The following is a 22,867-nucleotide window of genomic DNA, read 5'->3' on the forward strand; positions in this document are numbered from 1 at the left end:
CTATATGAAGCTGATTCTGCAGTTCTTTTTGGGCAAAACACATATTGCCTGAGTAAAAACTGTATGATTGATTTCTTGGGGCCTGGTCATGCAAACACTTACTATTGAGTGTAGTTCTTACTACTTTGAGTACTCCCATTGAATTCAAAGGGATTATGGCTCTTGTGGATAAAGTTGTGTGGTTAAGCACTATTACCCACTCCAGCAATTCAAAAATCACAAGTATGGCTCCTGAAATCATGAGATTAGCTTAAAAAATCACGTGTTTTTTTTTTTTTTTTTTTTGAAAAAATCATAAATCTTGGTGGGGTGGTTTATTGGCTCTCTCATTTCTGAGCCTTCAGGGTGCATCTGAATTCCATTTTCAACCTTTTTCCTGTAACTGCAAGGGCTAGAAACTTCTTTTTTTTAAACAAAAGTGAGACTCTCACATTATCACTTCACTCCAGGCACTGGGGCTTTAAGAAAATCAACAGATATCGCAAGACCAATCATGGAATCGTGAGAATCAGTACCACTGCTTAAGTGTTGGCAGCACTGGGGCCCTGTGTGATTTTTTTGATTATAAAGACCTGTTTTTAAGGATGCCTTCACACCGTGTGAATGAAATTAATAAGTTTTTTAAGCTGTTACAGATCAGGGATTTGGGGGGCTGGTCCCTGTGTTGGCCTCAATATAGACTGGTGTCCCCGTGCATGAACCCCCAGTTCTGTGCAGTTAAGTCAGACCAGTCCCATCCTGTACTAATCTAATTAACTTGTCCCCATCCTCATCCCCTTCTCCTCATACTCCACTTCTATATACTATTAAGGTGTATAGCCCTCCTTCACTGCAGTACTCTGTTACTGCTTCCCCCAAGAAGGCCCCTGCCATGTGCCACTCTCTCCCCCTTCCCACTAAAGGGTAGACAGAGGGACCCTGCGGCCCAGGAGCAGGTATTGGTTTCCATGTGGGGAGAGGAGAAGTTGCAAGGAGCAGCTGGGCCTGTACGCTCTTCACTGGAGGGAGTTGAACCTCCCAGCCTGTGAAGAATTCAGCCGCTCAGGGCCTGCTCCATTCCCAGCTCCCCCTCCATTTCTATTAATAATGTAGGGAGCCAGTCTGTTTGCTCCTTACCCAGGTCTTACCCTCCACATATATGTTGGCTCTTACTGTCCTTCCCTGAAAGCTTCTCATCTCTCTCTGCTCCTTGCAGGAGGGGAGGAGGGATGAGAGTGGAGGAAATCCCAGAGCTGCTGGAGAAAAGGTCTCCTCCTTCCTCTATCCCACCCCACCAGCCTGCCTCACAGGGGGCACTTCTTGAAAATGAAGTGCAGGGACAGGGAGGGAGACACAGCTGTGATGCAGACTGTACTACCAATGGGGTACATTTGAGAGGTCGGGGGGAAGACGGGCTTTTGAAATTCCTGTGTGCTGGGTTGTTGGGTTCCATGTGGGCTCAGTATGTGCTGTCAGAGGGGGGAAAGTTGAAGGAAGGGGAGTCTCTGGATCTGCATTTACACAGATGCAGTGGCTGGGAAACCCCATATGGCAGACATAAAGAGTGGATGCTAATCCTGGCTGGATGTCCTGCAACTCTGTGACATTCCCCAGGTTTGTGGGGTGGATTTTGTCATGCCCACTAACTTTAGAACAGGACAACTGCATAAATCCAGAGCACTGGGCTTTATGCAGGACTCAGGAAGGTCAGTCTTTGTGGATAAGGACTTCTGCACAGAAAGGCTTTTGGGCAGTAATCTTGACTCACTGAAATCCTTATCGTCATAAAGACTTTATTATTGATTCATTGATTGAATGAATTAGTGCCTGTGGATCCCAACTGACAAGAGGGTCCCATTGCACGGGGCACTGTACATATGCATAAATTAGAGACAAATCCTGCCCTGAAAAGATCAATCAAAATAGATAGGATAGAGAAAGGGTGGGAGAAGAGGATATAACATAAGAAGAATATTGGGTACTGAAGCAATAGTGATTTGCCCAAGTCACAGGGGAAGACTGTGGCAGAACCAGGAGTTGAACTCTGAGTTGCAGTCCATTGTCTTCCTCCCAAGCATCTCCATTTCACAGATGGAGAAACTGAGGCACAGAGACTCTGCTCCCACTGAAGTCAATGGCAAAGCTCCTTTTGACTTTAATGATGCAGGATCAGAGAGGTAAAGTGCTTTGTTCAAGGTCACACAGCAGAACCAGGTCTCCTGAGTTCTCAGTTAGTAGCACCACACTGACTCTTTCTCTTCAGGGCCAAAGAGATTTCTCTCCCCAACAGGAGATGTTAACTCATTTTCCCAGTGGAGACACTCCAGGAGCTGACAAGCTCCTCTCCTCCTGCAGGAAATTCTGGGAACGCAGCAATTATTTGAATGTGGAGGAGGATATATATGTTGGATGTTAATGATGGTCTTGATACAGACTGTCTGTTACCATTGTAATTTGGGACAGGTGACAACTTTCTTAACCGATCAGATTGATTAAAAAAATTCAAGGAACAAGCAGTCTGATTTTTCAAAGGTGCTGAGAACCTTTGAAGATCAGGCCAGTAATACACCCACTAGGGCTGCTAACTTTCTAATCTCACAAACATCCTAGCCCCACCACTTCCCCAAGGCCCCGCCCCCTTTCTCATCCGTTCCCCAAGGCCCCGTCCCATGCTCCCTATATTCCCTCTCCCTTGGTGGCTTGCTCTCCCACACCCTTAATCACTTTCACTGGGCTGGGGCAGGGAGTTGGAGTGCGGGAGGGGGTGAGGGCTCTAACTGGGGGTGCGGGCTTTGGGGTAGGGCCAGAAATGAGGGATTCAGGGTGCAGGAGGGGGCTGGGGCAGGGAGTTGGTGTGGGGGAGAGGGTGAGGGCTCCAGCTGGGGGTGTGAGCTCTGTCCTGGGGCCAGGGTTGATGGGTTTGGGGTGCACAAAGGGGCTCCAGGCTGGGGGGTGGGGCCGGGGGATTCAGAGTGCAGAAGAGTGCTGCGGGTTGAGGCAGGAGGTATGGGAGGGGGTGAGGGCTCTTGGCTGGGTGTTCTGGTTCTGGGGTGGGGCCAGGGTTGAGGGGTTGAGGGTGTGGGAGGGGGTTCTGGGCTGGGGCAGGGGGTTGGGGTGTGGGGGGGGTGAGGGCTCTGGGGTGGGGTTGCAGGCTCTCAGATGGGGCCAAGGATGAGGGGTTTGGAGTGCAGGAGAGGGTTCGGGGATTGGAATGTGGGGTTGGGGCGTGGGCTTACCTCTGGCGGCTCCCAGTCAGCGGCGCAGCAGGCGGGGGGAGGCTAAGGCAGGCTTCCTGCCTGTCCTGGCACTGCGGACCGTGCTGCACCCCAGAAGCAGCCAGCAGCAGGTTGGGCTTCTAGGTGGAGGTACACAAGTGGCTCTGCATGCTGCTCTTGCCCTCAGGCACCGCCTCTCCAGCTCCCATTGGCCAGTTCCCAGCCAATGGGAGTGCGGAGCTGGCACTTGGGGTGGGGGCAGCGCATGGAGCCCCGTTTTCCCCCCAGCCTCAGAGCCAGACCTGCTGGCTGCTTCCAGGGCACAACGCGGTGTCAGAACAGGTAGGGACTAGCCTGCCTTAGCTGGGCAGCACCCCTGAATGGAACGTTAATGGCCCAGTTGGCAGGGCTGACTGGAACCGCCAGGGTCCCTTTTTGACCGGTCAAAAACTAGACACCTGGTCACCCTAACACCCACATAACCGTGAACCCCAATTTTACATGCAGGTATGTACAATGTGCACACTCATGTATGTATATCAGATCTACATAGAATCTCAATTATTGTGCTGTTTGAGTTCTTGAACATGGCTTGGTTTCTGCCCTTTGGAACAAAGTTCAGAATATTAGAGAAATAACACAATATACTACTAACTACTACAGTCATAGTGCCTAACAGGGGAAGGGGTGTTGAATAATCTGAGTCACGGGTTCTCAAACTTCATTGCACCCTGATCCCCCTTCTGACAATAAAGTTACTATATGACCCTGCGCTAGGGGGAGGGTCGGAGCCCTGCCGCCTTGGGTGGGGGGAAGGGAGCTGCAGGTCAAGCCCTGCCGCCCAGGTGAGGGGAGAGTGGGCTGCAGCCTGAGCCCCATTGCCGCAGGTGGGGGTGCAGCTCAGGCTTCAGCGCTGAGTCCCAGCAAATCTAATGCTAGTTCTGGCGACCCCATTAAAATGGGGTCGTGACCCACCCTGGGTCCTGACCCACAGTTTGAGAACCGCTGATCTAAGTGATCATAAACTATCTTGCAAATGTCCAGAATAAAATACACAATAACTCTTCTTAACTGGACTCTATGATTATGTTTAAAAATTGAACCGTATTACATTTCACTTTGATTTTCATGTTTGTGGCCCAGAAAAGAGAAAACTGACCCCTTTTTAAAAAAAGCACCTGACATGCTGTTCGGTCATGTTCTAACTGCAATGTATGCATGTTCCAGTTACTATTTGGAACATTATCCAGGGCTAAATGTTACAGTAAAAAAATCATGATTAATAATAACAAAAATAATTACCCAGAAAGTGTGTTGCTCAGTTTGAGTTGCAGCTCCTTACCACAGAAGTCAATATAGCTCCTGCGGACTGTTTCAAAATGTTGTTTTTCTGGGTTTGTTTGCTTACTTGGACATCACTAAGAAATTGAGACCCACCACATCACGATTCTGAACTTTCTCCTTCCCCAAGTTATGGAGCGTTTGGATCTGAAGTTTTGGTTAAGCCTGCTATAAAAATAGTAACCAGCTCTGCAGTTTGGCTCTGAAACAGGCTCCTGAATCCTTGCAAAGTTTTCGGTTTTTGGAATCGGAGGATTTTATTCTAGTAAGACTGTCCCAGAAAGTTTGACATAGGACACTGGTGGGGAAAGAAGAAAAAACAAATCATTTGCTCTGTATCTGAAAGAAAGCTAAGAAAAGAGTGTGACTGATGTAAGACAGGGTCAGAATGAATTTAGGACAAACACAGGTTGTGTACAGCACCTGCTATAACAGTTCCAACACATAAAGTGCCTTAGGACACAGCTAACACCTTATCACCTGCAAAGACCACAATCAAGACAAAGCAAAACATACTTGGACAAATACTACACTCCTTACTCAGTCTTGACAAAACCCCATTGAAATGAATGGGAGTTTTGCTTGTATCAGGAATGATTAAGGACTGCAGGATTTCAGCTCATTGTTAGCAAAAGTGACACAGTAAATACACAATTTTAAAAGTCCTCCTGGACATGCAGCAAACCCACTTATTTTAATTGTGTGAAGTTGTCCAGGGTTGCTTTGCTCCCCAGAGCTTGGCACTAGCTCCAGTGAAATGTGATGCCATTGGTTTTCAGTAAAGGGTTCTTTCTGCAGGGCTGCAAACAGAGATCAGCTGCTACTGTGTATACACAACTAGGGAGCAAATCAACCAGCACATTTAAGCAGCCTTTTTAACCCTGAGACTTTCCAAGATTTCTTCTTTACACAGGAAGTTTCCTTTCTATTGTCCGATTTAGCATTTTGCTCATGTAATCAGATCAGAGCTAGGATCATTGCTGCACAGTAGAAAGACTTCCTTAAGACATTTGTCCTTGAAACTGCACCAAACTCTTGGAAGAACCCAGAACCTGTAAGTATGTATGATTTAGGCAACAATAGCACAGTGCAAAGCTGCAATCAACCATTATACAATATCCGATTAGCAGTGCAGTAGGGATTTTTTTTCCAGACGTTATGTTACATTCTTTTTCAATTCGTTCTGAGGAAACAAATCAATTCGGGCTTCTGATACAGTGACTTTGCAGTAGATGAGCTAGTAATATGTTTGATTTAACTGTTTGTTGCTCTCCTGTATCTTGTGGGACAATTATTGTAGCCAGCAAACAGTAGAGAACTTTTCTTATAGTATTAGGCATTATAAATGTGTGTCGTCTCCATCTTGTAAATAAGTTTTTGTTTGTTTGTTTTTTCAACCGCACCCCACAACGAACAGTAAATAACAGGACAAGTAGAATTAGTTCACGTAGTCCTTAAGAGCAATAAAACATATTAGTTTGCTGGCTTAATTTACTAGTAAAGAACATTCCACTGTTGTTTTGTCTTAATTGAATTCTACTCAGTGCTGTCTATTCTGTTTTTTGCTATCTTGTCTGTGTCTGTTCAAGTTACTTTGCTGGGACTGCAGTGTGGTTAGACCTGTGTTTAAGCATTATTTATATTCCAGGCACATGCCTGGTAAAATAAGTGCTCAAGATTTAAAAGCTTAAAAAAGGATAGTTTTATTAGCCCTGAAAGCTAGAAAAGGCACAACATGGATGAATGTCAGATGTAGACCATAGAACCTAAGTCTCCCATGCACTAAGTCAGATCTCAACACCTTCACTCTTGCAACTACAACTAATAAAAGCCTTGAGCTCCCTTTCTATAAATTTTTAATATGCAACAATACTTATGTTTATAAGATTAATTTCTCCCAGGTTAGCCTGATTGATAGCTGGATTGTGGTTTCTTAAGAGCTTTCTCCATGAAACTCACAGAAGAGCTGCATTCCATTTAACTAGTGAATGTAAAAACTGGTAACCATGGATTCAGCCACCACTAACTGCCGGGTGCAATGACTTGTTGTAAACAATACAAATGAGCCAGGATAGCAGAATCAACCAGACATGAAATGATTTTAATAGAAATTACGGTAAAGGTCATGTGACACCGTATCAGCTTGTATTCAGTATTAAAGGGAAAGTATTTCAATTTTTCAGGTTCAATTTAAACTGTATATCTCCACCGGCCCCACTGTTGCACTAGATCCACTGAAGGGGAAAAAACACTCTCAGGAAATGTTTCTGTTTAATTTCATATTATGACTTAGGCCATGATCCTGAAAACACCTATGCACATGGTTAACTCCTGTGAGTAGTCCCATTAAACTAAAAATCAGTGTGACTACTCATGCTTACAATTAAGGGTATGCATAAGTATTTGTAGGATCAGGCCCTTAGTGGGTAAGTTACTATACAAAAGATCTTTGTAATTTAAAGAAACAGTCAGTTAATGCTTAAATTAAATTGCAAAATAGAAGTTTTGGTATTTTGACAAGAAGGATAATAGGTTATATCTATCGTGGAGGTTTTAAGTGTTATGACTTTCATTTCTCATTCACCATTTCCCAATCCCTAGTCTTAATTTATAGCCTCTGTCTTTTGGAGAATTGATTAAACCAATGGTGTCAGCTAGTATAATACTGCATGATGATAGGCACATGCAGATCGTGTGAGCAGTGTGTGTCTTATCTCAAGATTTTCCATCCCACCAAACCTTTGCTGACTCCTGACTGTCATGTGCCTCATCACTCACAAATTCTAACCTTAACCAAATCCCTTTCCATGTGTGTATATGTAGACATATGTGTGTCTGTATGATCATTTCCCCCTTCCTCAAAGCCTACAACATTCAACTATTATCCTCCATTAATCTAGGGTGCTTCCCTTTGCCACGCCTGTGCTAACCATGTAGAGTTTGTAAAACAGAACATAATAATAAAACCAAACAAACATACCCAAGAACTTTGTCAGATAACAACTCCAATGATTGTAAAACTAAGTCCACAACTCTCACATCCCAAAAAACCCTCCCCTAAGAACTTTAACCCTCTTCTATTGTTTTTGTCACCCCTCTATCAACTCTCTGTGGTTTCTTGTACTTATGTCATAATGTTATCTGGATGAATGCAACTGTAAGCTCCTTGAGCAGGGAACTTGACTTATTTCTATGACTGTAAAGTGTCACACACAGCTGTATCATATCAGTAATGACAATATATGGAGATTTCAGCCAGGAAGTGTTTTGTATTATTTATCATCACCCTGTTAGAATTGACCAGCATATGTCAGGCGCACAGGGTTACAATTGAAAAGTATATAGCTAGATAAAGGGACAAATCCTGTTTGCTTTACTCTTTTGAGTAGTCCCACTGACATCAGTGGGACTCCTTGTGTGCGTAAAGAGAGTAGGATTTAGCCCACATGTAACAATAACAGGCCACTCACTACATATAGGCCCTGTTAGTCCGACTTCTATTGAAAGAAGTGCATTTGAAAGGCAAGTAAAAGGAGAGCTCTCTGATTAGATAGGTATGTCAGAAAAATCTGTCAAATACAACAAAGACCTTTGTCATTGTTTGAATTGTGTAAGTGTTAAGATTTCAGTAGCGCACAGAAAAGAGGGGGGAAAATATGATTTTTGAGACAAAATAGTATTTTAAAAATGTGCAAATCAGGCCCTAACATAACTCCCCCCCCCCCCCAAAAAAAAGGGGTGATTTAAGAGTGAAGATACAATACAACTTTTCATGCACAGACTGACAGAGATCTAGAATTACATTAAAATGTTCAGAGAAGAATCAAGACTATTATCCAAATAAATTATAAAACAGTACTGCCTCCCCCCTAACATGTGTTAATTATTGAACAAAAAAACAGGAAATACATTCATATTATTGGGCCTGGCAGAAACAGTGATCTTTTGAATGTATCAAAGAGGTCTCCGCCTAGAAGATAACAAAGAATTCAGGATCAAACATGTGCAGTATGGCTTCAGGGACCCTGTAAACATGGGGCAAGTGACCGCCTTCCTTTGTTTCAAGTGGGTATCTTTACTGACGGTGACATCAGTTTTTCTCTATCTGATGTACTTTGAAGAAGATATTAGATTTATGACCTAAAATTTTGAGAAGTTAGAGAATGGGATGACAAAGCACTTTTTCCAACAGGCAGAATTGGAAAGTTTTCCTGTCACTGGTCCAGGATTCATAGACTATAGTGATGGGCACCAAAAAGAACCTACGCAGAAAGAGAAGTCTATTTTGAGCCGAAGTTACCAGAAAACCTCTTTGCATACTTGAAACTGAGACGCAGACACATAACACTTAGTGAAGATTCAGGGCACACAAGTTTTTTTCTTTTCTTTTCTTTCTTTTTTTTTTTAATCGTAGAACACAAGATAGAGCACATTTTAGTACACACTGAAAGTAATCAATGATTACCATTAAGTATTAATAATATAGTTGATGGCAGCCTTGCATCTGTAAACATCCCTACAGCTGATCTGCAATTAAAAAAAAGAAACAAATCTGTTGGGATGGGTAGTCCAGCTGGTTTTTTATTTTAACTGAACTTTTGCTACTTTTTCAGTGTCTAGGGTACCAACATGTTAGCACTTGAGGAATGTTTGTTTTTGATTTTTTTGCTTGTGAAAATACCAGATGGACAGTCCTGATAACTATACGTTCCTGGTCATGTTAGTGTAAGCTTCCGCAAACTGAGTCAAAATAGATTTGGAAGTACCACCTGGAGGGATGAGAGAGTGATTCAATATCCAAGCTCACTCAGTACTTGGCTTGTTCTGTGGAGGCTGCCAAAAAGGGTAAAAAATGTGTTGGTGACTTTTAAGTGGGCGCCTGACTACCAGGGACTGGACTGAAGCCACAAATTCATTTCATATGGACCACTAAGCAGCCATCACCAAATATCTAGTCATCAAATATTTCAGAACACTGCTATTTAAATTCCTACATGTTTCAAATATTAACAGTATTTATAACAATACAGTATTTGTAGATTCAATTTCTAATGTGGTTTTACAGCACAACTTGTATGGATAACACAGGCCTTATCCAACTGAAGTCAGTGGAAGGCTCCTGTTGACTTCAGTGGGCAATGAATTGGGCCCATAATCATTTCAGTTGTCTTTTTTTTTTTTTAATTTCTTTTTGCTTTTCAAATTTACTTCTTTTCTGGGGTCATCAAAGGTGTTATGTTCTGCAGGACAATAAAATTGTCTTGTGGTCTAGAAACAGAGTAATAATCAGAACCAGCTGGATTAAAATTAACTTCTTCTGACTTGAGCACGTGTTTGATTATGCTGAAATATTCTTCCATTGTTTGTCTGTACCAGATGATAAACTGGCATAGACAAACAGTGCCAGACTGGCCATCAGGATTCTGCATGCACACGCTTTCTCTTTCCTGATAAGGCTTTAGTGTTTTGTAGTTAAAACTGGGCTGTTGGACCTGTTTGTCTTATGCTAAGAATTTCAAAAGTGACTAGTGATTTTTGGGCACCTCTCTTATCAGGGGCTGAACTTGAGACCCCTTTAAAGGGGCCTGATTTTTCTGAGGATGGGTGGTGCTTAGCGCTTTCTGAGAATCAGTCCCCTTTAAGGGGTCTCAAGTTGGGGACCCAAATCGCTAGTTGCCTTTGAAGATCTTGGCCTTAAGCTTTTTCAGAGCCGTAGCTGGATGATGACTTGGCTTGGAGTGGTGTTTTGTGAAGGCAAAATGAAACAATGGCTCAGAAGTAGCTGAGAGGGTGATCCTATGCCAGCACTGATTTTTAGCTCTACTTGTGCTATTTCATGTGTTCTAGCAATATCTACTATTTTATTTAAATCCAGCTCAGTGTCTTGAGTTATCATCAGACTTTCATGTATTTTTGTTCAAATAGGCCCAGACACTGTCCTGTCCCAAACTGGTGTCTCCTTAAACTGTCTTTAGCTAATAGCTTTACCTCTGTCACATACTGCTCTGAGTTCATTTGGACCTTCTATATTATTATACATGTTATAGCTTTTGTGGGGTCATATTTATCGAACCTATTGTAATATGGCTTCAGTTCTTTCTTTCTTTCAACTGACATTTTTTATCCACATTTTTATAAATGTCTTTTACTTTTCTCTCCAGTCCAGATTAACAGGTAACAGCCTTTTCCCTCCTCATCTCTGGATTTCAGGCGACCCTGAGAAATGAACTTTTCCCTCTCCTCATGAAGGCTCCTGCTTTTCTAGTTCATCTTGAGTAGCTGAACTGGGTAGATTTTTTTTTTTTCCTTAGGTTGCATCTACACTTCTAGAACTTCTTATAGCTGTGGCCTTGTCTACACTAATGCAGTAAGTCGACCTAAGTTATGCGACTCCAGTTACGTGAATAACTTATCTGGAGTCGACGTAGCTTAGGTCGACTTACTGCGGTGTCTACACTGCGCTGCATCGATGGGAGATGCTCTCCCATTGACGTACCTTATTCTTCTTGTTCTGGAGAGTGCTCTGCCATTGATTTAGTGGGTCTTCATTAGACCCACTAAATTGACCCCCGCTGCATTGATTGCAGCAGTGCTGATCTACCAGTAGTGTAGACATGGCCATACAGTGTTATTGTTTACTTCCATGGGTATAATCCTGTGAGCGAGAACTCTGAACCTAAGAAATTATTCTATTATTATTTATTATTTGTACTAGGGTAGTGCCTGCTGGCCTAGAAGTTATGCAAACAGACAGGGGTGCTGGAACAATTTGTATAGTGGGATGCTGCTGATGGAAACCATGTGTTGGTTATTACTACTTTAAGTCAGGGAGTGTGGCAGCAGCCCCAGCATCCCTAGTCCTAGCACGACTGCAAACAGATAGTCTTTGCACCTAAGAGCTTGCAATTTTACAAAATTCTTGCTAGAGAGATTCTCAGGTAGTGAACAAACGTTACCTGTAATAGCAGCTCCTAAAAAGAATTGCATCACAAGTAAAACGCCGTTTCTACCAAAATTTAACTGCCTATACATTTAGTTAAACAAAATTTGTAAGATGGTCTCTAATAGCTGGTGACTTCTGGTTATGTTACACACGTATTTCTAGAACAACTGTTATATATGTAGATCAGTTAAGTTTAAGTGGTAGCATATGTAACGTAAACTGGCCTGTAGATTTCAATCCAATAAACTCCTCTTTACAAAAGAGCATATATGAACTCTAGTGAGTTAATTTTGGTATCGTAAGACTATGCAAACTGATACACGAGTCAAAAGAAATATTTCAGTTTGGTTATTTGAATGGAACTAGCTACAGCATTTCAAGGACACACTATCTTGTAAAGTCCATCAGTGGTGGTGTGTTGTATGTGATGCTCATTTTCAGAATGGATTTTCCAGATCACCCCTTTTGTTTGTGAAATACAGGCTGCAATCAGCCAAATATGTTTAGACTTTTGCTGCAGAAAGTCTATTTCTGGTTTTCCCTGAAGATATTAAAATTTTACATTCAGTGGCACAAATTAGATGGAGTGATATAGGTTGCATTAAAAAAACAACTGCAGGCCAAGAGCAGCAGAAATCTGGTCACTGCTTTTAGAATGTCAAACTAATGGTTAACGTATGTATGGTTAATGTATGTAGCCAACAGAAAACGCATGCTGGTCAGCAGATGCTCTGTCTTGGTAACTGCCAGAACACTTACTGCGGCATGTTTGCTAAACCCTATAGACAGCACCTCTGTTCATTGGGTTACTCATTGAGCTTTTAATAGTCAACTTAATTTTAGTTAAGGTTCAGTTTAGTAACTCTAGAAATTAATGGAAAATATTCTCCGTGTTAAACTGGTAAACTGTATTAAACATGATATGCATAGAGGTAAAAGATAAAAGATCAATTCCTATGGATCCTATAGTCACAAGCTTTTAAGGATAAATTACAGAAACTTGTAATTATTGTGGGTAATCTTGCAGAAAATTAAATCTTGAGTTTGCATGTGTGAGGAAGTTTGGTCTCCTTTGCTCACCATAGCTGTGTTTAAAAGCAGCTCTCTGTAGTGTGGGCTCCTTGGTTACCTGTCAGGATTGGTGTTTCACTTCACTGCAGGTAAAATGCTGTTTCTAAGGCTGGCTAAATCCCTGGCAAAAGCAAGAGGTCTTATTGTCAAGGCATGTTTCTGAGACCTGTAGTTCTTACTTTCTCTCTTTGAAAGTGGCTTTAGAACCTGCTGAAGTTTACAAGGTAAGAGGGAAAGTCTGTTGTTTGACTCTTTTCAGATATATTTTTTTATTGGTTGTTTCATGGTTTCAGACTCCTGGTGGACTACAAATACAAACCACAGGCAAGACATTTTGTCCTACTTAAATAAGGTCTAATTTAACTGCAGAGGGCCAGTTATTACCCGATAGATTGAAACACTGGGGACTATAAATATAATTAAGAACTGGTTTAAAAAAAAAAGACAAAGGCACAGTATGGCAACAAACAAAAAGCAGCAAGAGGTTTTTCTGTTAATTTTATCAAGGGAATGTTTTAAAGTGCTCACGAAAGATGTCTGTCTGGTGTCCCTGGAGAATAAAAGCCTCTATTTCCCACAGGACAGGTATTACAAGGAGATTTGCAGTGCAGACTTTCTCACATTGTCCTTTATGGCCTTGTCTACATTAGGATTTTTCAGCCCCATTAATCCCAAAAGGTGCAGCCCCATTGTGGGAGAGGTATACTATAAATTTAGCAGGTCTTAGATTTGACTATTCCAAGCTGGTCTAGCATCAGATACTTAGGTTGTTACCAAAACTGAAATGGAAGATATCAAGGCGTTTAAAAATCTCACTAGAAATAAATGTTCTTAGCAGCAAAAGAAAGCATATATTAGCAGTAAGGGGTACTCCAGACTTACCAAGGGGTGGGATAGTCTTTCTCACAATAGCAGATGCAATTCTGCTTCAGACAGCTGAAAAGAATTCACTTGGGAAGAGCTGCATGCTTTACCCATGTCATAGACGGTCTTTAGATCCTTCTATTTTATAATCTTGCCCATCACATTATGTGATTTCTGCATAGCAATTGAGATATCTGCAGTGATTTTATTAACTATTAAAAGTATTTGCTTTGACTAACAAGGAGAGAATGTGTTTTAGTTCTAACGATCAGTGGACAGGGAGTTAAGACTTTTGGACACTAATAATAAAATAGATCTATAAGTAGGGATGATGATGATAATAATAATAAATATCTACCTTGTAGGAGTATTGTGCAGTTTAATTAGTGTTTGTAAAGTGCTTTTGACGTCTTGGGCGAAAGGTGTTATAGACATACAAAGTATTTCTCACTGATATAAGGCTGTATTTAGGCTCCCTTTTTAATCACTTTTATTTATAACAAAACCTTGAATATCAGTTCCAGCATGGTTAGCTACCATAAATGATGTGCTAATGAGGATGGAGTATAGGTCACAAGCCTGCAAATATGTGTGAGGAGATGGTGAGCTTAACTTACCAGGTGAAGGAAAGGTTAGTATACCAACTGCATGAACACTTCAAAGCGTGGAGATAGTTTGCTGCACTAACTTAATTATCTGTGCTATAGATATGTTTGACAAACATATCTATAGCCCAGATACTATTACTTCACAGTGGGAGATAGCAGAGTGCTTCTGTTTGGTTGGCAGTTTACTGAATCCTTCCTTCTGCTTACCTCCATTACTCTTTTCAAGGACTTTCCCCCCTCCCCTTAATCCATTTGATGAAAGGAAACTTATTCCTTTTTTGGTAATGGCAGAAAATATTTTAAGGAAGGTAGCATGCAGCCAGATAGGATGGATTTAAATTATTCTTAACTGAGACTGATAAGAATTCATTTTCTTTTTAATCCATTGTTAACTGAGCACCTAAGTAAAAGCTGTCTTTCCCACCCCCACCATCCTTCATTTCTTCACTGAATTGTGTTTTGGAGCCAGTTTTGTTTCTCCATGAAAGAATGCCTCTGATCATTATATAATGCTGTAGTATGCTTTTGAGCAACTGAATGTTGTGGACTTTTCTGCAAATGGTGAGATCTGAAATGTAAAGAGGGAGCATTACCAACACCACTCATCCCAGCAAAATTGAATGAAGTGCCCTGTTCTATGTCACTGAAATGTGGCCTGCTGTAAGGCTGTTGGTAAGCTGTGGGCTTTAATAGGTAGAGACTGTGGGGAACCTCTCCGCTTTATATCCTTTCCCCGTCTGTAAGGTCTCTTACATAGGAAGGTACTGTTTTTTTAAATATGGTTATTTTAATACTGATCCTCTGAGGTTGGCAGGTAGATGAGGAAAGAGAGAAGATCATGACAACATGCTAAAAAAAGCCAAAATGTTCTGTGTAAATAAAAATGGAGTAATGTAAGAATAAAGCAAATGAAATGAATTCATACACGAGGGGAATCCATTTTAGGAAGGCTCTTAATTCCAGTGCTAGATTACCCATTGTGGAAAAGTGAAAAGCATTAACTAAAAGAGGCACTACAAGTTTCCCTTTAATTCAGTGAATTCAGTTGCCAATACTTCTAACCAGAGAGAGCCACCGGTAAAATCTAGATTTTTTTTTTTTTCCCCCCAGTACAACTATGCCTTGGTTACAAACACAGACACAGAGGTTGGATATGTATTTTTTTTTGTATGTACAAAAAGATTATATTTTGGTTATCTCTCTTGTGTCAGTTGCCCATGTATACTTAATACTGAATTTTGTTATTCAACAAAGACTCAAAATCCAGAGACACAGGCCAAATTCTGATCTCAGTTACAGTGGTGTAAATCTGGAGTAAATCCATTGCCGTTAGTGGACCTACTCCAGATTTCTGCAGGTGTATCTGAGACCAGAACTTGTCCAATGATCAAGTCAGTAATTTTCTGATCTGAAGATGCAGTTGATAAGGCATGTTTTACTTATATGTTCTGTACTAAATCTAGTGCCTGACAGTTCTTAAGAAAAGCCTCAGCTAAACTGAAAGTGAAACTTTCAGTTTATCCAGGTTTTTATTTGTTGTGGGTTTGTTTGTTTTTTTTGTCGGATTGAATTTCATAAAGAAACTATTGTATTGTAATAATTCCTACAAGCTTTGGCTATTTCTTTGGGGGGGGGGGAGTACTGACCTTTCCCTATTTTTAATAAAACCTCTATGATATTGCAGGAATTTTTATTTTGTGTTGATGGTCAGGGAAATTCTATTTTCTTCTGTATATAAGAGATTTGAAAAGTCTTTGGGATGATGAAAGTAAATCAAATTTATAGGCCTGATTATCCTCTCACTCTTGTGTAACTGAAAGGAAGATCATGTCCTATGTGCTATATTGCCTATATATGCAATGTTACATGGAATAAAATAAGTGCATTGTGATCTATTAATTTAAGTACAAGATATTTGGAACAACAAGTTAATAAAAGCAAGCAATCAATTGTAAATTTATGAGGCAAAATATTGCCCTTTGGTGCACATGTGCATCTCCCCTTGCCAGTTAAGATGTGCATACACCTAAAGGAAGTAGTGTGGTCCAGTGGATGGGACAAAAGACTGAGAGTTGTGGCTCGATTCCTGGCTCTATCTTTTGTAAAGCGCTTTGAGATCTCTGGATGAAAAGTGTTATAAAACAGTTAAGTATGGTTAAGCCTGCTCCGTTAGACAGTTGGTTTTATTTATTTTATTTTATTTTCTGGTTTGTGCTTTGTCTGAGAAGAGACTACTAAGAAAGCCCTTTGTGCTTTAGCACTGGCATTTTCCTTTGGCCTCCTTTTTCTTGCTCATGCCAGTGCTACTGAAAGTTAAGGGACATGGCATTTATTTACATAGAGTGAAGTTACATAAATAACAAGGATATTGTAATAGATCATCATTAACATGAACAAATAGTATTTATTTATTTATTTCAAATACCTCTGAAATAACTCCAGTCCCTTCCAGTATCGCTATGCAGATGTGACAGGAACAAACACTCTTCCCCCTTAGTATTCATTTGCCTGGGACTACTCCTGTGTACTTGAAAAGATCCATCCCAGTCCCTTTTCCAGATCAAGGCTACTTCAGTGGCAAACAGACAGAACTTCATGGAGGTGACAGAAAACCAATGGATAGCACCTAAATTCCATCCACCACAGATCTGACCAGCAATTCCTTACTGTGTCACCCCACATGGCATTGGAAAGCATAATCTCCAAGGAGTTCTATAAATACAAGCTAAGATCCCTGAGAGCTGATCACGATCTGGAAGGAATAATATGTGCAGTGTATTGTAAGAAATTACCGGCTCCCTGGAAAGCTCACAACACAATCTTTCTGCATAGATTTCTCTTCTGTGTGAACCTTATGCACCTCACCTATCTCCTTGTTTCCTACAATATGTCGTTGTTGGTCAATGCAGTTTTTTCCAAACACCTTCCTAGTAGTCATATTTTTCTTCTCATTCCTTCCTTAAATGTCAGCCATCATGTCAGAAGATAGAGTTAGAAAGCAGTGTGTATAATAATTGCTTCCCCATCATTCCCCCTTTTCCTGTAGCTTGGTTTTCTCTAGCTGTGCACCATAATTTTGAAAACTACTTTTCTGTTGCACCCAGGACTCAAACAGATGCCCACAAAACTATTTCTGCTTCCTTGCCTATTGGGTATCTGCTGCAGAGAGAACATAAACACAGAAATAACTGCCTGACCTTGTTCCTATTCTGCGCCTCCATTTGTGGTTTAACACTGTATAAATTCACCAGAATGCCACCTGTTTTTGCTTAATCCTCTCTTTGGCAAGTCCAGCTGTGCACTTGAGGAACCAGTATGGTGCCAAAATCTGCTGGGTCAGAACATGTATGGAAAAAAAGATCCTCTCCTAGAACATTAAATATAAGGACTGGATATTGTTCTAGTTCTGACTTGCAGACGAGGACCATTCTCTTTTTTAGAATTGCTTAGGAATAGTGAATGTGTAGGCTACCGAGTCATTGAATGTTATATTATCCTGCAATTGCATGATTTCAGCTACTCATTTTTGAAGGAGGCAGTCCATATCAGTGGTCAAGTAGCTCCTCCAAAATGCTATTTGACAAGAAATCAGTCTTGAAAATACCCTTGTCCAGAGTTTCCAGAAAGTCCATAAGCACTTGATGCATGGTGGATTCTTTCTTTATCAGGCATCTGCTTCCTTTTCCTATCTCAATTCTCCAGTGATTTTTTTTTTTCTTCTGTAGTAAGAGGCAAGCAATATATTCCATATGCCGCCAAGCTTTGTAAAGAATTTTACTGCTGGCAGTCTCACAGCTGCTGAGGAATAGTCCAGGCCTTGCTCATAAAGTGACACTAAGCACAAGAGTATTCCATTGGGATTGACCATGTATTTTCCCTCACCTTTTTTCTTTCTTGAAGGAAATATGTTAACGCCTCCTAACTACATGCCTAACAGATGCTGGCAGCCACTAATTTCCATAGCAAAGCCCCTTGGCCACAAAGCATCTAAAAGAAATCTGGAATTAGACAAGTTCATCTTTGCTGCGAGCTCAGCAGCAGACCATCTCAATCAAGAGCAGTGGAAATGAGAGACTAAGCAATTGGCTTAGCAACACTAAGAACCTGTTTGGCCCTGAAAGAAATATGCAGGCATAAACACTTCAGAATATAAAACCTTCGATACTTAGGGACAGGTTTCAAAGGTGGTCAGTGTTCTGGGTGTTCTGTACTTCTGAAAATCATGTCCTTAGTTTCTGACTGTGGATTGCTTGAATAAATAAAGTCTGCTGCAGTTTCCACGGCATGCATCCGATGAAGTGAGCTGTAGCTCACGAAAGCTCATGCTCAAATAAATTGGTTAGTCTCTAAGGTGCCACAAGTACTCCTTTTCTTTTTGCGAATACAGACTAACACGGCTGTTACTCTGAAAGCTACTGAAAGAGTACCCTTCAAAATATGCAGAATGACCTCCAGCTGCGACAAGCTTAATATAGCTCCTGCTGGCTCAGCCAGGTGGAACCTTTCCTTTTGGCTCACCCGATTTGCTGCCCGCAGACCATGAAAGGCCCTGGGAGTAGGCTGCGGCAATGTGTGGGGACACGTGGCTAATACAGAAACAGGATGGGACACCCTGCTAATTGGTTAAGTCCTAGTCTAGTGTGTGGCCACAAGTTATCAGGTACAACAGATTCCTCAGGTGATTACAGTGGGTGGCCAAATTTGCCCCTCTAAACAATAGTTTAAGGAACATAACGTGCTTCAGATATGCTCTTCTGAAAACAGTAGCCAGGCCTCCGCACACTATGGATGCCTGAAATAAACAGCAACGCTTCTTCCTCCTGAAGTATCCTCACAGAAGTTCACTGGTAGATTTTTATTAGCTTCTACAATGCCCTGTGTTGGAAAGTAACAGTAGCTTGTGAAAAATATGGTTGGGGCTTCTGTGACTTCCACGAGGATCTCCCTTAGATATGGGATATGAAGGGATACTTGCAGAACCAGCAGAATTCAGGCACATTTTGTCAGAAACAACTACCAAAATGTAGCATGGTATCACATCTCCAGAAGCACAGAGCAGATGGAAATATCTTCCTATATATTGACTTGTGTTACTCTGATGAAAGGCATTGTTTCCCTCCTGCTGTCGAGCCAGCCAGCCCCCAGCAGCTGACAAAAATCTCAATCTGCAGGACGTTACCAATGAAGTTCAAATGACCACATGCTTTAAAGTAAAATGTATTGGCTGTTATAACCTGCACCAGCAACTGCTTGAACTCACTGGTCCAAGCTCATCCCTAGTGTAACACAACTGAAGTCAATGGTGTTCTGGCAGGTTGAAGTCAGTCCGCTGAATTTACCCATGGGGAGGTGAGAATTCATTTTCCAAGAAAGAACTCAAGACCCTAGTGTCTGTGCTGGCCCTGGACCATCTGTTTTTATTCTTTTACTCCAAATTCATTAGCTTCTTCACCAGTGTCTTCTACTTCACTTTCTGATGTGATGATGTCTACTGGGCCCTCCGGAAACTAATCCAAATTCAAGATCCAGAGTTGTATACAGTACTCTGATAAAAGACGTGGCTATTGAAGGTGCTTCAAAATATTACAGTCCAGGAGTCTGTTTTTATCCAAAAAATGTAGTTTTGTAAACTTAGATTGTCAGTGCAATCCTGACAACTAAAACCATACAAGTGTTCCAGCAACAATTTGAAAAGCAGATTCCATATGGGCCCTTGTCTTGATGGGGGTGTTTGACTGCAAAAGCATGCAGTTCCTTGATTGGAAAGATGCAAACGAAACCGAACTCAAAAGAGAGTTGATGTAATCATTAACTGACTCACCTTCTGGATGTGACAAGTGATGAATCAGCGTAAACTTGCCTGAAGCTTTCTTCGGGACAATACCCACAGGGGAAACCCTCATACGCTCAAGTGGAGCGTTATCAAACAGACCCACTATTCTCCCCACATGCCAGTTCTTTTCTATCTTGCCTCTAGCCACCTGAGGACATATAACTGCTGATCTCAGCTTCCTTGCCAACATTTCATCTTGGGGCCTGAGTAGGATGGGTTAAACCTTCCACAAAACCTTTACACAGCAATTTGTGTGTGTGTGTGGTGTGTTGTTTTTTCTTTTTTTTTAAACTTGTCAGCCTATTTCAACAACCAGGAAAACATTTTATCTGCCCTCACTGGAATTTCAACCCTTGGCTTTTTCCACTGTCTTGCTTTGATTTGGATGACTGCTTGAAGCACCTGCTAATGGCCTGGAGCATTCATGCCTAAATTTGCAGTTTCTGTACCACTCACAATCAAACTGTTAGTAAACAGCCTTCTGGAGCACCTGCTGCATTATTTGGGGCAAGGAATCTGTTCTCTGTTTGCTGATGAAAGCATTTTGTACAATGCTGTCTTTCTCTATTCCATCCCAGTCTGTCCCATCCTCCACCTAAATTGCACACTGTACCTCAGCCACACGTTGGCCTTAAAAGTAACATCAGAATTCTTGATCTTCTCCAGATACTTGAATAATGTGCAGGATTTTTCCAGGAAACTAGGGTAATGGAGTGGTACAACCTATATAATAACAATATAGCTCTTATACTTGACATCAGTAGATTGCTAAGCACTTTACAAAGGAGGTCAGTATCTTTATTCCCATTTTACATATAGCAAAACTGAGGCACAGAGCAGGGAATAACTTTCCCAAGGTGACCCTCTAGGCCAGTGGCAGATCCAGGAACAGAACCTAGATCTCCTGATTCGCAGTTCACTGCTCTATTCACTAGGGAACACTGCCTCTAGATAGATATACAATGAAGGAAAGAAAAAAAAAATCCTAGAAGCCTCTAGGCTATCCCTGGTCACTCTTCCCCAGGTAATGACAGCTCACATCAAAGCTGCTGTCTATTGGTGATTATGTTCACTGCTTTTGGGATTCTTTTGTGCCAGTCTCCTACATGTATCTCCTAGATCTTTTACCTCCTCTGTATCATGCATAAGTAAGAATATATGGTTGAGCTGCATATACTGTATTTTCTCATTCATCACCTGGCAACCCTAAGTTGGACTAACTATGCACAAGACTTCACAGGTATCCTGATCCAACAGGGCAACTGAAACTGTGCTCCTCGTTCTCTGTCTCTGGGGTATCGGGTTTCCCAGAACCCTGTTCTATGCCTACAACATTAATGACATGGGATTGCTCCCTCTAAAATAATCTTTTATTTTCTCTGTTGGAATAACTGCTGTTAGCAGTTACTGAAGAAGCATAAGCATTGGGTTTGTCTGTTTACACCTACATTATCTGCCAGTCTCATTATCAGAAAGATCATGGGTTTTTTCCCTATCAAGTTTTATTCCTTAATTCAGTCATACCATGCCTGCCTCCTACCTTCTATGTTGATGGAAGTGCCATTAGTGCAATGTAGGATTCCCCTCAGCAGCTACATAATATCTTCCCACCTTCTTGTTACTCTTGGGGGAATTCTGCACCAAAAATTTAAAAATTCTGTGCACAATATTTTAAAGTTCTGCAAAATTCTGCATATTTTTTTGTCAAAATAACAGAACATAATCACACTGGTTTCAATTATTTTGGAAATTTATTTCAAAATACTTGACTGCAAGTATATCTGTAATAATAAACAACAAAAAAGATTCAGGAAATGTTTTTTTTTGACAAATGGATTCCTTACTAGGCATATTAATACAGAACTTTGAGTAATAATTGTTTAAACTACAATACAGAAATGTATTTCCCACACCCCTCAGAAACAGTGCAAAGGCTTGCGGGAGTCAGGGGTAACAGTGGCTGAGGGAGAGGGAAGTAATTGCTTGGAAAGAGTCTGGGAGTGAACCTGGAGGATTGTTGGGTGTGGGTGGGCGAAGTATGGAGCAGGGCTTTTTTAGGAGGTGGGGAGGAATTCTTAGGGAGTTAGGTAACCTATTCTCAAAATAACCCTATGTCATATTGTTGAAAAGGAACATGTAGTCTACTCCCCTGGTGGGATTGCCCTCGATGTTGATCTCTTGCATGTTACATATACATGTCTTTGGAACACTTTGTGGCCTGAGCTTGATGACTACTGAGTTTCTCATCCTGTCTTTGACACTGATTCCTGCTGTGGCTTTGGGTCTTTGGGGGTTTGTTTCTGTATTTGTAGAATGGGGATAATAATATTTACCTACCTATCTCACAAGGACATTGTGAGAATTAATTAACATTTAAGGTGTTTAAATCTTAAATATAATTTCCCCATATCTGTCGTATATGTTTCTGATGGTATAGTTTCAGAAAATTACTCTGTTTTACCACCCTTAATCTCTTTAGCCAGTTCCTTATCCTCATTTGTTATTACTTCTCATGCGTATAGGTCTGAGGAAGAGCATAAACTCATTACTTCCTGTCCCACTCTAGCTCCCTTCCATCATTTGCTGACTGGTCCCTCCTCATCTTTCCGAAGTATCAGGTCAGCTGGTCTAGTCTTCCCCAAATCTTACTCTGAATTTCACTGATCCTGTATTAGCCATACTGCTGTCCCTGCTATTGAGGAGCAGCCTGAAGCTTGGACTTACCATACCTCATCTAAAGCTAGTTGTATCATTCCTTTGCTGGAGGAGGGCAGAGGACTGCTCCTTAATCCTTCACCTGCTATTTTTCTGCATCTTCAAATTAAGTTTGTAGGCTCTTAACCTTCCATCCTCCAGTGCTTGCTGCTGCTAAGGGATTGCATTGTTCTGGGCTCGACTTGAATCTTTCTGAGTTTGCCATCCTTCTACCACAGGCATTTTCTCTTTTGTCTCTCTTGTGTCCTTAGCTGAGACCTTCTGTTTTTTGGCTTCTTAGTGCTATGCATTGTGGCAA

General features: G+C 41.3%; 1 protein-coding gene across 11 annotated transcripts in view; it reads left to right on the top strand.

The window, feature by feature from the left end:
* ESRRG (estrogen related receptor gamma) overlaps positions 1-22,867 on the top strand; it is a 480,311-nt gene that overhangs the window by 34,264 nt on the left and 423,180 nt on the right. The window contains exon 1 of one of the 11 annotated variants that reach the window (XM_048843187.2): positions 5,376-5,589. The exons of the other annotated variants lie outside the window; for them this stretch is intronic. The gene's annotated coding sequence lies outside the window, so the exon portion shown is untranslated. Of the gene's footprint in view, positions 1-5,375; positions 5,590-22,867 lie in introns of those variants that run through there. 11 annotated transcript variants of the gene reach the window in all.

The sequence above is a fragment of the Caretta caretta genome, chromosome 3, assembly GCF_965140235.1.
Source record: "Caretta caretta isolate rCarCar2 chromosome 3, rCarCar1.hap1, whole genome shotgun sequence".
Lineage (NCBI taxonomy): Eukaryota > Metazoa > Chordata > Testudines > Cheloniidae > Caretta > Caretta caretta.